This window comes from Hordeum vulgare, chromosome 2H (assembly GCF_904849725.1).
Source record: "Hordeum vulgare subsp. vulgare chromosome 2H, MorexV3_pseudomolecules_assembly, whole genome shotgun sequence".
In the NCBI taxonomy this organism is placed as follows: Eukaryota; Viridiplantae; Streptophyta; class Magnoliopsida; order Poales; family Poaceae; genus Hordeum; species Hordeum vulgare.
Window position 1 is genome coordinate 638,871,366 of NC_058519.1, and position 14,017 is coordinate 638,885,382.

General features: G+C 44.7%; 1 long non-coding RNA gene across 1 annotated transcript; it reads left to right on the forward strand.

Moving 5' to 3' along the window:
• Positions 1–2,040: 2,040 nt before the first annotated feature.
• LOC123431089 lies at positions 2,041–2,299 on the forward strand. Its single transcript, XR_006623026.1, has 2 exons — positions 2,041–2,161; positions 2,252–2,299. It is a non-coding gene; the product is annotated as an uncharacterized LOC123431089 (long non-coding RNA).
• Positions 2,300–14,017: the final 11,718 nt, after the last annotated feature.

The window sequence follows — 14,017 nt, forward strand, 5'->3', positions numbered from 1 at the left end:
CGATGCCCTCAGGAGGGAAACGACATCAAAGATGACATCATCGTCCGACCGGTAGATCCAGATCTAAGGTTTCCCTCGGAGCATCACGAGTGTGGTGCCACGACCCGCAACAACGATGCCATGGGCTGGTAACGACGTCCTAGACGCCGCCATCGTCCGCCATGACCGAGGTCGGCGCGGTTTTCACCGAAAGTCACGACCCCCCGATCTCGTGGCTGGATGGAACCGAGGGAGGCACGTCATGTAGACGAAGACCGCCGTCGGCATGCCGGCAGGGGCCTCCAGCCGCCCCACACCGATCCTCCTCGCGCCACCGGCCGAAGAAGTCCAAGCCGTGACGGATCTGGGCAGGACACGCCAGATCCGCAGCCTTCGATGACCGCCCTTGCGCGCAACCGCTGCCCTCGCCGGATGGAGCGCCACCGCCGCCATCCAACCTGACCACGGCCGGCCATGGGGCCACGAACGCCGCCGCACATCAGGTACGCCGCCCTGACTGCCGCCCCCGTCTTCCCCGCGCACGACGGCCCCTCCGCCTCGCTGGGGTTCCGCGGCACCACCCGCCCTGGCTCTAAGGCGCAGGGCCCGCCGCCACCGCGGCCCTTGCCGGCGGCAGCGGCGGCCGGGGAAGGAGGGAAAAACTCTGGAGGCTAGGGTTTCGGGAGCCCCTAGCGTCGCCCGAGGGGAGGCGACGCGAGGGGAGGGGTTTCACGTGAGTCTTCTAAACTTGGTCCACATCCTTCACAAGTTTGGAGCTCAATTCTAGACGAAAAGTCAGTATAGCTGATAAAGAACTTAGGTACAAGAAAAGTAATCCGGAACATAGGTAGAAGAAGAAGAGAAAATGCACTTTCGTGTGTGAAATGTTGAACATTGCGCACCATTATCCAGAAGAGGTTAAGGGCGCCACGTCTACTTAATTAAAAAAATTAAAATCACAGCATTTTTGTACAGTTTATTAAATAGTGGGTTCAGTATCTTGACTGCTTACTAATTTATTCCACTGGTGCTAATACTACTTTTCACATGCAGTGGCTTCATTAAAATGTGTCGTCAGGCTGCAGGAGAATCCATGTTGAGAACAAAAGCGGTCCATTCTGATCGCGGTAGCTTGGCAGTGGCACATTTGGTTAGAAAGAAATGGGTGCACTTTCCGTGGACACATACCATGCGTTCGGCGAGTGATCGATCGAGTTCGTAGCTATCCGAAGCAATGCCGTCTGGCCGGAGCAAAATGCATAACGTCCCTTTTTGGGGATCCAACGTGAGAAGTTTGTTCGTCAGCCCTGTTTTGATGGGAGTACAAGACTGTTGGTGAATCCGTCGTCCTTTCCTAATCACTTGATCAGGTTATTTCTTGTATTCTTCTTCTGCTAAATCAATGAAAAGGCAGCTGCAAACTGGATCTTCAAAAAAAATGCGAAGAACTAAGCTTGAGATAATCATATACCAAGATAAAGTATTTTCACATGTCGTTTGCGTACGTACGTGTCTGTAGTCGGAGGGACTTCATGTTCATCAGTGTTAATTAAAGGCCAGCTAGTACTTCTCTTTCAGAAAGATTAAAGGTCAGCTATTACATACGAGTACAAAATAATGCTTAGAAGTTAGAACTAGGACGCATTTGGTAGCCCTGATGCCACAGCACATGGACCTAATCTGGTACTGTATTTTCTATTAAAAAACCTGTCTGCTCTCGACTCTGGTCCAAATGGTCTGGCTAGTTGTCTCATTGTGCATACGTGACTGTATAGTATGGGCTGACGGCATAAAGAGAGAGAGTGCCAGGAAAGCTTGTGACACTGATGGCAACACACTCATCACAGAATCGATGACTAGCTAGCTACAAGATGGTGTCCAGGTTCAATGCACTCGATCACTGTCGTCGTTCAAAGTTTAGAGACCCAAATGATGACTAGTTTCAAAACAGAGAAGATGCTTGGAAAGGGCATGTTGATTGAGATGGAGATGGAGATACTGAGGGTATACGCATCTTTGGAGAAGCATCATTCACAGAGGCGGGATGATGACGATGCGGCGGGCGCTTTTCCTCCTCTTCCTCATACCGTAGGAGGAGAAGAGGTCGTCGTCGTCGTCCTCGCATGGAGTTCCCTCATTCGGACTTCTTGGCTCTCTAGTTTGTCGTTGTTCGTTCGATCAGGTAGGTAGGAGGGTTTTGTTCCGGTGCTGTGATCTCCCTTGTGATTTTCGTATATTTTCCTTCTCCTCTTGATGCGTGTTGTTCTTGCAGCTTGATAATGTATGTTTTGCTCCGATGACCTCTGGAAATGCATGCTTGTGCGTGTCTGTGTGTTTCTGGATGCAATATGCTGTGATCCACATGACACGATGAGCTCAGCACGAACTCGTACCCATTCAACAGCAAAGAGCAAACACGGCCAGCTCAAACCAACAAGGCATGGCATAAGCAAATTCTGGTCATTCAAGGGGCGAAGTGAAACAGGTTCAGCTAGCTAAACTACTACAGTGTTTCCACAGAATTTCTTAGGTATGCAAACACCATCGTCACGAGGGTTTCACATATAGCTCTACATGTCCATACCATAGATAACCTTAGCCAACTACATGTCCACGTGTACAGTCCACAACCATGGATAAACTTGACCAACATGTCCATAGATAACGAGATAGATAGCCTATAACGGTGCGAAACTCTATTTCGAGGTATATATTATTATAGCAACCATCCGACACACCAATGCGTTTCACGCGGGGGCAAACAACACAATCATGCTCAAAAGAAAAAATAAGAGAAAAAATGCGGGCAATACCGGACCAACGAAAGTTGTAGCATCACGTAATCGTTGCGCTGACGAGAGAATCCCACCACACTCAAATGTCATCAGATTGCCACGTACTAAGCAACACCGTCAAGAAGGACTGCGACGACGACGATGTTGCTGGCCTAACGAGTCCTAGGATTTCTCCCTATACATGGAGGGGGGTGGTGGAGAGGTACACCCGACACCCTTTAAGAAGGAAGGTGGCGCCCACACGCTCGCCGCGTCGATTCAAGTCAGACCCGACAAAAATTTGTCCTGACCTCTCACGCCCACACTCTAGGACCAACCTTCGGCTTCACCGTGCCTACCGTCCACCAACATGCGACACCACACTCACGAGGACACCACCGTCATCTCACCACGACAAATGCTGCCAGGCCAGACGGGGCAAAACAAGGTCACCATACACGGGGACCGGCAGAACCACAACCATGTGGGGGGGGGGGGACAACCTCCACCGGCTCAAGCGGTAGCAGACCGAACTCAAGAGGAGGAACACGCGAGGCCAACTTCCCCAATCGGGTCCAGCTCGGGCCCGCTAAGCTCCAACCGCCGCGCTGTAGCAGACGCAACACAGTGCCCCCCCCACACACACACATCGCCCATAGCTCGCCAGACTGGCCGTTGGTGACCCGACGGAGGCCAACCGGCCCGCCTTGTCCGGGATCGGGCCCAAAGAACCCATATCTGTGATTGCCTAACTCGGGGATACGACGCAGGGGGTACGAGGGGGAGCCTCTAATCAGGAAATTCTCTCCGTCCACTCTGACGAGAAGGAGGAGGAGATCAACCTATATACACACTAGAGCCAAGAACAACGGAGCTCGGTCTAGCACACCTCTATCTAGAACTTGAGGCAGATGCGTGTTAGAATTGATGGGTTTGGCCTATCTTCAAAATTCTGAAATCTTAAATGATCCCATGAGTAAAATGGCAAGAGTTGGTGTGGTGGTGCTAAAGTTTAGTCCTATACAGCTAGTTGAGGAAGAGCTGACCTCTTTATATAATGAGTTCTCTCCACCACTCCAAGTGTGTGTTGAGAAGAGAAAGGAGAAGACCACACGCGCGCTCGCTCGCCTCGCCTCGCCCGGCCTATTGCCTTGCGGGGGCGTGGCTTCCTTTTGCCATTTTATTTTTATGTCTTGGCACACAAGTTAATTATTTCTTTTTCGGTAAGTATACGACATATAAACCAAGTCAGTTTTCGTGATCGCGACACGGTCCCGACTCTGGTCCTCCTACATGTTGGGGAACGTTGCATGGGAAACAAAAAATTTCCTACGCACACGAAGACCTATCATGGAGATGTCCATCTATGAGAGGAGATTAGATCTACGTACCCTTGTAGATCGCTCAGCGGGAAGCGTTAAGAAACGCGTTTGATGTAGTGGTACGTCTTCACGATCGGTCCCTCGAACCGTCCCACGATCCGTCTCGTGATCCGTCCCACGATCCGTCTCGTGATCTATCCCACGATCCATCCCGATCTAGCGCCGAACGGACGACACCTTCGCGTTCAACACACATACAGCTTGATACGTGTTCGTCGTATCTATAATTTTTGATTGTTTCATGCCAATATTCTACAACTTTCATATATTTTTGGCAACTTTTTATACTAATTTTGGGACTAACATATTGATCCAGTGCCCAGTGTCAGTTCCTCTTTATTGCATGTTTTTTGTTTCGCAGAATATCCATACCAAACGAAGTCCAAACGTAATAAAAACCTACGGGGATTTTTTTTGGAATATTTATGATTTTTGGAAAGAAGAATCAACACAACGCGATGCACGGAGTGCCCAAAAGCCCCGTCGCAGCGGCCAGGGGGTGGGCCCGCGGCAGGCAGGCTTGTGGCCACTCCTTAAGCCTGTTTGAGCCCTTCTTTCGCCACAAGAAAGATAATATTCAGAAGAAAATCGTGTTAAAATTTCAGCCCAATCGGAGTTACGGATCTCTGAGAATTTAAGAAACGGTGAAACGCAGAATCCGGGAGCGCAGAAACAGAAGGAACCAGAGAGAGAGATCCAATCTCGGAGGGGCTCTCGCCCCTCCGCCGCCATGGAGACCATGGACCATAGGAGAAACCCTTCTCCCATCTAGGGAGGAGGTCAAGGAAGAAAAAGAAGGAGGGGGGCTCTCTCCCCCTCTCTCCCGGCGGCGTCGGAACGCCGCCCGGGACATCATCGTGTGACAGCGATCTACACCAACACCTCCGTCATCTTCACCAACATCTCCATCATCTTCCCCCATCTATATTAAGCGGTTCACTCTACCGCAACCCGTTGTACCCTCTACTTGAACATGGTGCTTTATGCTACATATTATTATCCAATGACGTGTTGCTATCCTATGATGTCTGAGTAGATTATCGTTGTCCTATCGGTGGTTGATGAATTGCTATGATTGGTTTAATTTGCTTGTGGTTATGTTGCTGTCCTTTGGTGCCCATCATATGATCGCGCGCGTGGATCACACCATAGGTTTAGTTGTATGTTGATAGGACTATGTATTGGCAGGCTAGAGTGACAGAAGCTTCAAACCTAGCATAGAAATTGATGCATATGGGATTGAAGGGGGACCAATATATCTTATTGCTATGGTTGGGTTTTACCTTAATGAACGTTAGTAGTTGCGGACGCTTGCTAATAGTTCCAATCATAAGTGCATAGAATTCTAAATAAGGGATGACATGCTAGCAGAGGCCTCTCCCACATGATACTTGCTATCGATCTAGTAACGTAGTCAATTGCTTAGGGACAATTCCGCAACTCCTACCACCACTTTTCCACACTCGTTAGACACTCGTATTTGTTTCTTTTTCTAACGAGCCCCTAGTTTTATTTACGTGTTCTTTACTTTCTTGCAAGTCTATCCTATCACTCCTACAAAGTACTTCTAGTTTCATACTTATTCTAGGTAAAGCGAACGTAAAGTGTGCGTAGAGTTGTATCGGTGGTCTATAGAACTTGAGGGAATATTTGTCCTACCTTTAGCTCCTCGTTGGGTTCGACACTCTTACTTATCGAGAAAGGCTACAATTGATCCCCTATACTTGTGGGTTATCAAGACCTTTTTCTGGCGCCGTTGCCGGGGAGCAATAGCGTGGGGTGAATATCCTCGTGTGTGCTTGTTTGCTTTATCACTAAGTAGATTTATTTGCTGTTTTAAGTTGTTATCTATCTTTAGTTATGGATATGGAACACGAAATACCAAAAAAATTAGATGTACTTGCTACTCATGGAGATGGGGAACCTCCTAAAACCCTCGAGGCTCGTTATGTGGAAAATATTATGCACTTCTTTAATAATCCTGAGAAAGCCCCATTCAATTATATAATGGGATACACGTTGGATCAACGTGAATACTTTAGGGACTATCGCTTGACTCAAAAAGGGAAACTTTTATGGGATCAAATCCATTTGTTGAAATGGTATGCTTGGGAACTATGCAAGAGACATGGTGTTACTTGTTGCTCTAGGATGAAAGCTCCACACCTTCCCTTTTCTTGTGAATTTAATGATCATAGAACCTTGGCTTCTTATGCTAATGGTATATATGATTACTATGATGTGGATCATATAGAAGAGTTTGTTGCTTTTATGGGTGCTTATGAAATTGAGGCTTTGTTTAAAAGGTGTGATGATAATGATGGTGCTCCTTACCGATCTGAAAATTTGGCTATGCTTCGTTATTGTTATATTAGTTATGAATATAATGCCCATATTGAACGATTTAAGGAGAAATTCTCCGCTGCCCAAGAAGAGACTAATATTTTGCAGGAAACTATGGAAGAAGAAAATGATGAAACTGTGAGCTCATTAGATGAAGAAGATGACGAGGAGAGCGAAGAACAAAAGGAGAAAGAGTAGACTAGCTACCCGTGCCCACCTTCTAATGAGAGTAACTATTCAACTCATACATTGTTTAATTTCCCTTCGTTCTTACCGAAGGATGAATGCTACGTTGATTGCTATGATCCCTTGGATTCGTTTGAAATATCCCTTTCTGATGAACTTGATGCTTGCCATGCTTGTGGCCATGTTGCCAATATGAATGATGCTTATGAAGATGAGCTAGCTATATTCCCTTATGTTAAACATGATGATTTTGATGAATATAGTATGCATGTGCTTGCTGCTCCTACTTGCAGTTATTATGAGAGAGGAACTACATCTCCACCTCTCTATGTTTCCAATACGATAAAATTGCAAGAAACTGCTTATGCTATGTATTGGCCTTTACTTGGTGTGCATTAATTGTTCTTTTATGAAATGCCAATGCATAGGAAGAGAGTTAGACTTCGTCATTGCTTGTTATATGTTACCTTGTGCTCACTACTAAATTTCAAATCATTGCTAATTAAAATTGCCTTTGATATACCTTGGGATCCTGGTGGATCCATTACTTGAGCACTTTATGCCTAGCTTAATGTATTTAAAGAAAGCGCTGCCTGGGAGACAACGCGGAAGTTTTAGAGAGTCATTTATTTCTGTTGAGTGCTTTTATATAGTTTAAAAACAAAAAAATATAGAGGGGAACTTAAAACTTTTTCAAAAAGAAAAGCGATTGAAAGGTGATGCATTGCGGAAGTGAGGGTCGACCTTGAACACTTGTGTTCATGCTCATGGAAACAATGTAGAATTTTTCATGAAAGTTTCTCACAAAAATAATTATCCCCTTGTACAATTCCTTTGTGTTTTTAAAAATAATGTGCCAAGCAAAGACTTTACGATTAGTTTGGGTGATAGTTGTTTGATCGCGCTGAGAAAAGACAGAAACTTTCTGCTCACGAAATTAATTTTCTTCTTTATTCTGGAAGAGCTTTTGAGTTGATTCTTTTTGCTGATGATTTATATGCAAATTTTCCAGACGTCCGTAATTTTTCAGATTTTGTGAGATTTCATAAGTATACAGAATATACAGATTGGTACAAACTGTTCTGTTTTGACAGATTCTGTTTTCTATGCATTGTTCTCTTATTTTGATGAATCTATGGGTAGTATCGGGGGGTATGAACCATGATGAAGTTGGATTACAGTAGATATAATGCTAATATGAATTTAGAATGAGTTCACAACAGTACTTGAAGTGGTGATTTATTTTATTATACTAATGGATCTCACGAAGTTTTGTTGAGTTTTGTGTGATTGAAGTTTTCAAGTTTTGGGTGAGAGCACGATGGATGAAGGAATAAGGAGAGGCAAGAGCCTAAGCTTGGGGATGCCCGAGGCACCCCAAGGTAATATTCAAGAAAGACTCAAGCGTCTAAGCTTGGGGATGCCCCGGAAGCCATCCCCTCTTTCGTCTACAATCTATCGGTAATTTTACTCGGAGCTATATTTTAATTCGTCACATGATATGTGCAAATGCTTGGAGCGTCTTTTGTGTTTATTTTTCCTTTTTATTTTATGCACCATGCTGGTATGAGATAGTCCTTGGTTGATTTATAGAATGCTCTTTGCACTTCACTTATATCTTTTGAGTATGGCTTTATAGAATGCTTCATGTGCTTCACTTATATCTTTTGAAGTTTGGATTGCCTGTTTCCCTACATATAGAAACCCGCCATTTGTAGAATGCTCTTTTGCTTCACTTATATTTGTTAGAGAGGGGCATATATTTTGTAGAAAGAAGTAAACTCTCATGCTTCACTTATACATATTTAGAGAGTTAACAGGAGTTGGTCATTCACATGGTTAGTCATAAAACCCTACATAAAACTTGTAGATCACTGAATATGATATGTTTGGTTCCTTGCAACAGTTTTGCGACATGAATATGTGATATTAGAGTCGTGCTAGTGAGTAATTGTGTTTTTTAGAAATACTTGTGTTAAGGTTTGTGATTCCCGTAGCATGCATGTATGGTGAACCGTTATGTGATGAAGTCGGAGCATGATTTATTTATTGATTGTCATCCTTTGTGTGGAGGTCGGGATCGTGCGATGGTTAACTCCTACCAACCTTTCCCCTAGGAGCATGTGTGTTGTACCTTGTTTTGATGACTAATAGACTTTTGCAATAAGTATGTGAGTTCTTTATGACTAATGTTGAGTCCATGGATTATATGCACTCTCACCCTTCCACCCTTGCTAGCCGCTCTAGTACCGCGCAACTTTCGCCGGTGCATTACACCCACCATATAGCCTCCCTCAAAACAGCCACCATACGTACCTATTATGGCATTTTCATAGCCATTCCGATATATATTGCCATGCAACTACCACCGTTCCGTCTCATGACATGTGCCACCACTTCCATATTGCCATTGCGTGATCGTAAGATAGCTAGCATGATGTTTCCATGGCTTGTCCGTTTTTGATGTCATTGCTATGCTAGATCATTGTCACAGTACACTACCGAAGGCATTTCATATAGAGTCATCATTGCTCTAAATATTGAGTTGTAAGTGTGATGATCATTATTAATAGAGCATTGTCCCATGTGAGGAAATAAAAGAGGCCAGCGAAGCCCATTTACAAAAAAAGAGGCCAAAGATGCCCACCAAAATAAAAATAAATAAAAAAAATAAAAAAAGAGGCCAAAGAGCCCACAAAAAAAATGAGAGAAAACAGAGAATGTACAATTGCTACTATCCTCTTTCCACACTTGTGCTTCAAATAGCACTATGATCTTCATGACAGAGAGTCTCCTATGTTGTCACTTCCATATACTAGTGGGAAATTTTCATTATATAACTTGGCTTGTATATTCCAATGATGGGCTTCCTCAAAATTTCCCTAGGTCTTCATGAGCAAGCAAGTTGGGTGCACACCCACTAGTTTCTTTTGTGAGCTTTCATACACTTATAAGCTCTAGTGCATCCGTTGCGTGGCAATCCCTACTCACTCACATTGATATCTATTGATGGGCATCTCCATAGCCCGTTGATACGCCTAGTTGATGTGAGACTATCTCCTCCTTTTTGTCTTCTCCACAACCACCATATTCTATTCCACCTATAGTGCTATGTCCATGGCTCACGCTCATGTATTGCGTGAAAGTTGAAAAAGTTTGAGAACACTAAAGTATAAAACAATTGCTTGGCTAAAACCGGGGTTGTGCATGATTTAAATACGTTGTGTGGGGAAGATGAAGCATAGCCAGACTATATGATTTTGTAGGGATAACTTTCTTTGGACATGATATTTTGAGAAGACATGATTGCTTTGTTAGTATGCTTGAAATATTATTGTCTTTATGTCCAGTGATAAACTATTGCTTCGAATCACTCGTGTTTTAGTATTCATGCCATTATTAGATTCTATGATCAAGATTATGCTAGGTAGCATTCCACATAAAAAATTATCTTTTTTATCATTTACCTACTCAAGGACGAGCAGGAATTAAGCTTGGGGATGCTGATACGTCTCCGTCGTATCTATAATTTTTGATTGTTTCATGCCAATATTCTACAACTTTCATATATTTTTGGCAACTTTTTATACTATTTTTGGGACTAACATATTGATCCAGTGCCCAGTGCCAGTTCCTGTTTGTTGCATGTTTTTTGTTTCGCAGAATATCCATACCAAACGAAGTCCAAACGTAATAAAAACTTACGGGGATTTTTTTGGAATATTTATGATTTTTGGGAAGAAGAATCAACGCGACGCTATGCACGGAGTGCCCAAAAGCCCCGTCGCAGCGGCCAGGGGGTGGGCCCGCGGCAGGCAGGCTTGTGGCCACTCCTTAAAGCGGTTGGAGCCCTTCTTTCGCCACAAGAAAGATAATATCCAGAAGAAAATCGTGTTAAAATTTCAGCCCAATCGAAGTTACGGATCTCCGGAATTTAAGAAACGGTGAAATGCAGAATCCGGGAGCGCAGAAACAGAAGGACCCAGAGAGAGATATCCAATCTCGGAGGGGCTCTCGCCCCTCCGCCGCCATGGAGACTATGGACTAGAGAGGAAACCCTTCTCCCATCTAGGGAGGAGGTCAAGGAAGAAGAAGAAGGAGGGGGGCTCTCTCCACCTCTCTCCCGGCGGTGCCGAAACGCCGCCCGGGACATCATCGTGTGACGGCGATCTACACCAACACCTCCGTCATCTTCACCAACATCTCCATCATCTTCCCCCATCTATATTCAGCGGTTCACTCTACCGCAACCCGCTGTACCCTCTATAACCATTTGCTAAGCAGACATATCACTAGTAGAAAAAGGGCCTTTTGTCCCGGTTCGTAAGGGCCTTCTGTCCCGGTTTCGGAACCGGGACTAAAAGTTCGTTACTAATGCCCTTGGCCTTTAGTCCCGGTTCTTACACGAACCGAGACGGATGGGCCTCCACGTGGCCAGTGCGGCGAGCCCGAGCAGGGGGGCCTTCAGTCCCGGTTGGTGACACCAACCGGGACCAAAAGGCATCCATGCGTCAGCATTTCAGGTGATGGTTTTTTTTGAAAGGGGGGGGTAGGGGGTTTTGGGGGGTTAATTTAGGTGTTTCATATATTGTGTTAGCTAGCTAATGAATAGAGAGAAGTGTCCTCTCTTATCTTCGTGCTTGGTCGACGCTGCATACTATACGTATAGAGAGGACTAGACACGCTAGCTAGTAAGCAAATGAAGGAAACAGAAGATTGTCATGAGCATATGCATACAAAGAGAAGTGATATCAACCACCTCTCCTTCTCTGAGAGATTGGTCGAACAACAAGTTTTCGTATATCTATCCGACGCTACTGGCTACATATATACAATATAATTATCTCTTACCATATAATCTCCTAATTAAAATTCAACTCATTAGCGTTCACATGGTATTCTCCGTCTTTAGCGATCACGTGGTCAAGAAAGAATGCCGCCAATTCCTCTGGAATTCCTCGCATACGATCTACTGGTAGGAGTTCAATCCGCATCCGATATATCTAATTTGAAGAAGGGGGTCAATACATATACATGAATAAATGAAACTGAACACAAATGATGGTAATAAAATAAAATTGTGAATATTATTATTTACGCACGTCATATTGTTTGTCAGAGTAGCCCCGCTCACTGGTCACGTGGCGGGTGGACTCGCAAATGTAGTATCCACAGTAATCATTCCGTGGTTCCTGCCACAACCACTTTACAAGAAATAGAGGTCAATCAAACTGATAGTTAACAATCATGCTAAATGGTATTGATGAAACTAGCGCTTGAATCACTAGGAGATGCGTGGAACATGCTACTATAGTACTTACTTTCGAGTGTCTAAATTGCAGCTTCTTCGGTAGTCACGGAGTTTTTGCGGTGAATTTTTTTCAAACCCTGTCACACAAAGAAAACAATTACTTGATATCAGAAAATGAACAAAGTTGCCGATATGGTGCGGTAATGATCGATTTAACTTACTTCTCTAGAATTTCAGTCATGTCCGCATACTCGTTGGGATCTTTTCGTATCGAGTCTAAGACGGTTACTAGTCCCTGCTCAAGCTTAATCTATAGGAGAATATAGTGGAAGCTGCGCACGCATGCATAACTCATCAATTACATTACTATAACCTTGATTAATCAGGGAAACCGAATATGCACAAGACAGTGACACTCAGTGGAATTCGTAAGGGAAGAGTATTATAGCTTTGTTTTGATTCAATACAAACGATTGTAGCAGGTTGGCCTCGGTATCTTTGGCCTGAGATTTAATCATAAATGCATCTACGAGATTTGTGTTAATGAACCCAATATCACCGATTTGTCTTTTCTTCAATTCGACGATCCTCAATCTGCATATAATATAGTGATGATAATTAAAAATACATGCAATGAAAGAGCTGACCTATATATAGAGACTTAATGACAGAAGTAGTACTACTTACAGGCAGTAGCAAGTGATCACTAATTTATCGAGGGCCTTTAGATTGAAAAACAGGAAGAACTCCTCAAATGGAACCATCAAGAGTTCAAGTCCAACGAGGTCATGCTCCTTTCTAACTCCCAGCGTCAAAATATTACTCCCCCTAGACTCTTTGCAAGTTTTCATGTACCAATCATGGAATCTTCGCATCATCGTTGTTAGAGATCTTTCATCTTTGACGAGAGGCTTCCCGTACACGTATTTGTGTTGGTCCACCTCCAATAAATCAAAATGTGCATAATCGGGCAGGTAATCTGCAGGATTGGTACCGGGCAACAAGATCCCCGGATGATTAGCGACGATATCGCTAGACACCTTGAGCGGGGGGAACGATTGGTTCGCTTGTTCGCCGAGCTGGGCAACTTTTTTCCCAGCTCGTCGTTCTGCTAACCTTTGATCACTGGCAGTACTTCCCGACCGCTGCGCTTCGATAAATGACTTTATAATAATGCGCTCATAGTTGCCTTTCGTTGGAGACTTTGGTGGTTTCTTCAGGGCAGCCAAAGTACGCTTTGATTTTACCGGATCTATCTTCTCCTCCGGAGGTGGATGTTCTTTTGCTTTCACCCCTTCAAAGAAGTTCTTCACTTCGGCTTCCATGATCTTCCCGTTTTCCTCCGGGATCCTCTCGTATGGTAACTTCTCTAGAGGCTTCAGAGAAGGACCATATTTGTATTGCCTGCCTCTGGCTGTACTGCTACACGTTAGAGCAGACGGAGCGGCTGCGACTGTCTTTCGTTTCTTACCAGGCGGAGGAGAAGGACTACGCGCCGGAGGAGACGGAGCGGCGGCGGGTCCTTCCAGATCATCATGAACGCCCTCTTCTTCACCCGGTCCTTCCAGATCATCATAAACATAGCCCTCTTCTTCACCCAGTCCTTCCAGACCATCGGTGTCTCTAAGAAACGACGCAATGACATCACTTCCTTGTGCGATTATCTCCCCCAACATCGCTTCTTCCTCTTCGTCTCGGGAGTGATCCATAGTTTCTGCAAATATTTACAACATGTCAATTATTATTCAAACATGGTACAGATGGATATATATTAGTGGCAAACGTAGAACTAGCTAGCTAATCACAATAAGGAATCATGTTAGTGGCCTCGACGCTGCTTCTCTAGGGTTTGGGGTGGCCTAGACAACGCTTCAAGGGTTTGGGGTGGCCTCGACACAACGCTTCAAGGGTTTGGGGTGGCCTCGACGACAACGCTCTTTTAACTTGGTAAATTTGGGTGGCCTCGAGAGAGTTTGTCGGGTAGGGGCGCGGCGGGAGGGGGTAGGAGGCCAACATCGTTTTTTCTCTAGGGTTTGGGTGTCCTTGAGAGTTTTGGTCGAGCGAGAGGGCCGAGGGGGGGTGCTCCCGTGATATAAGTTATC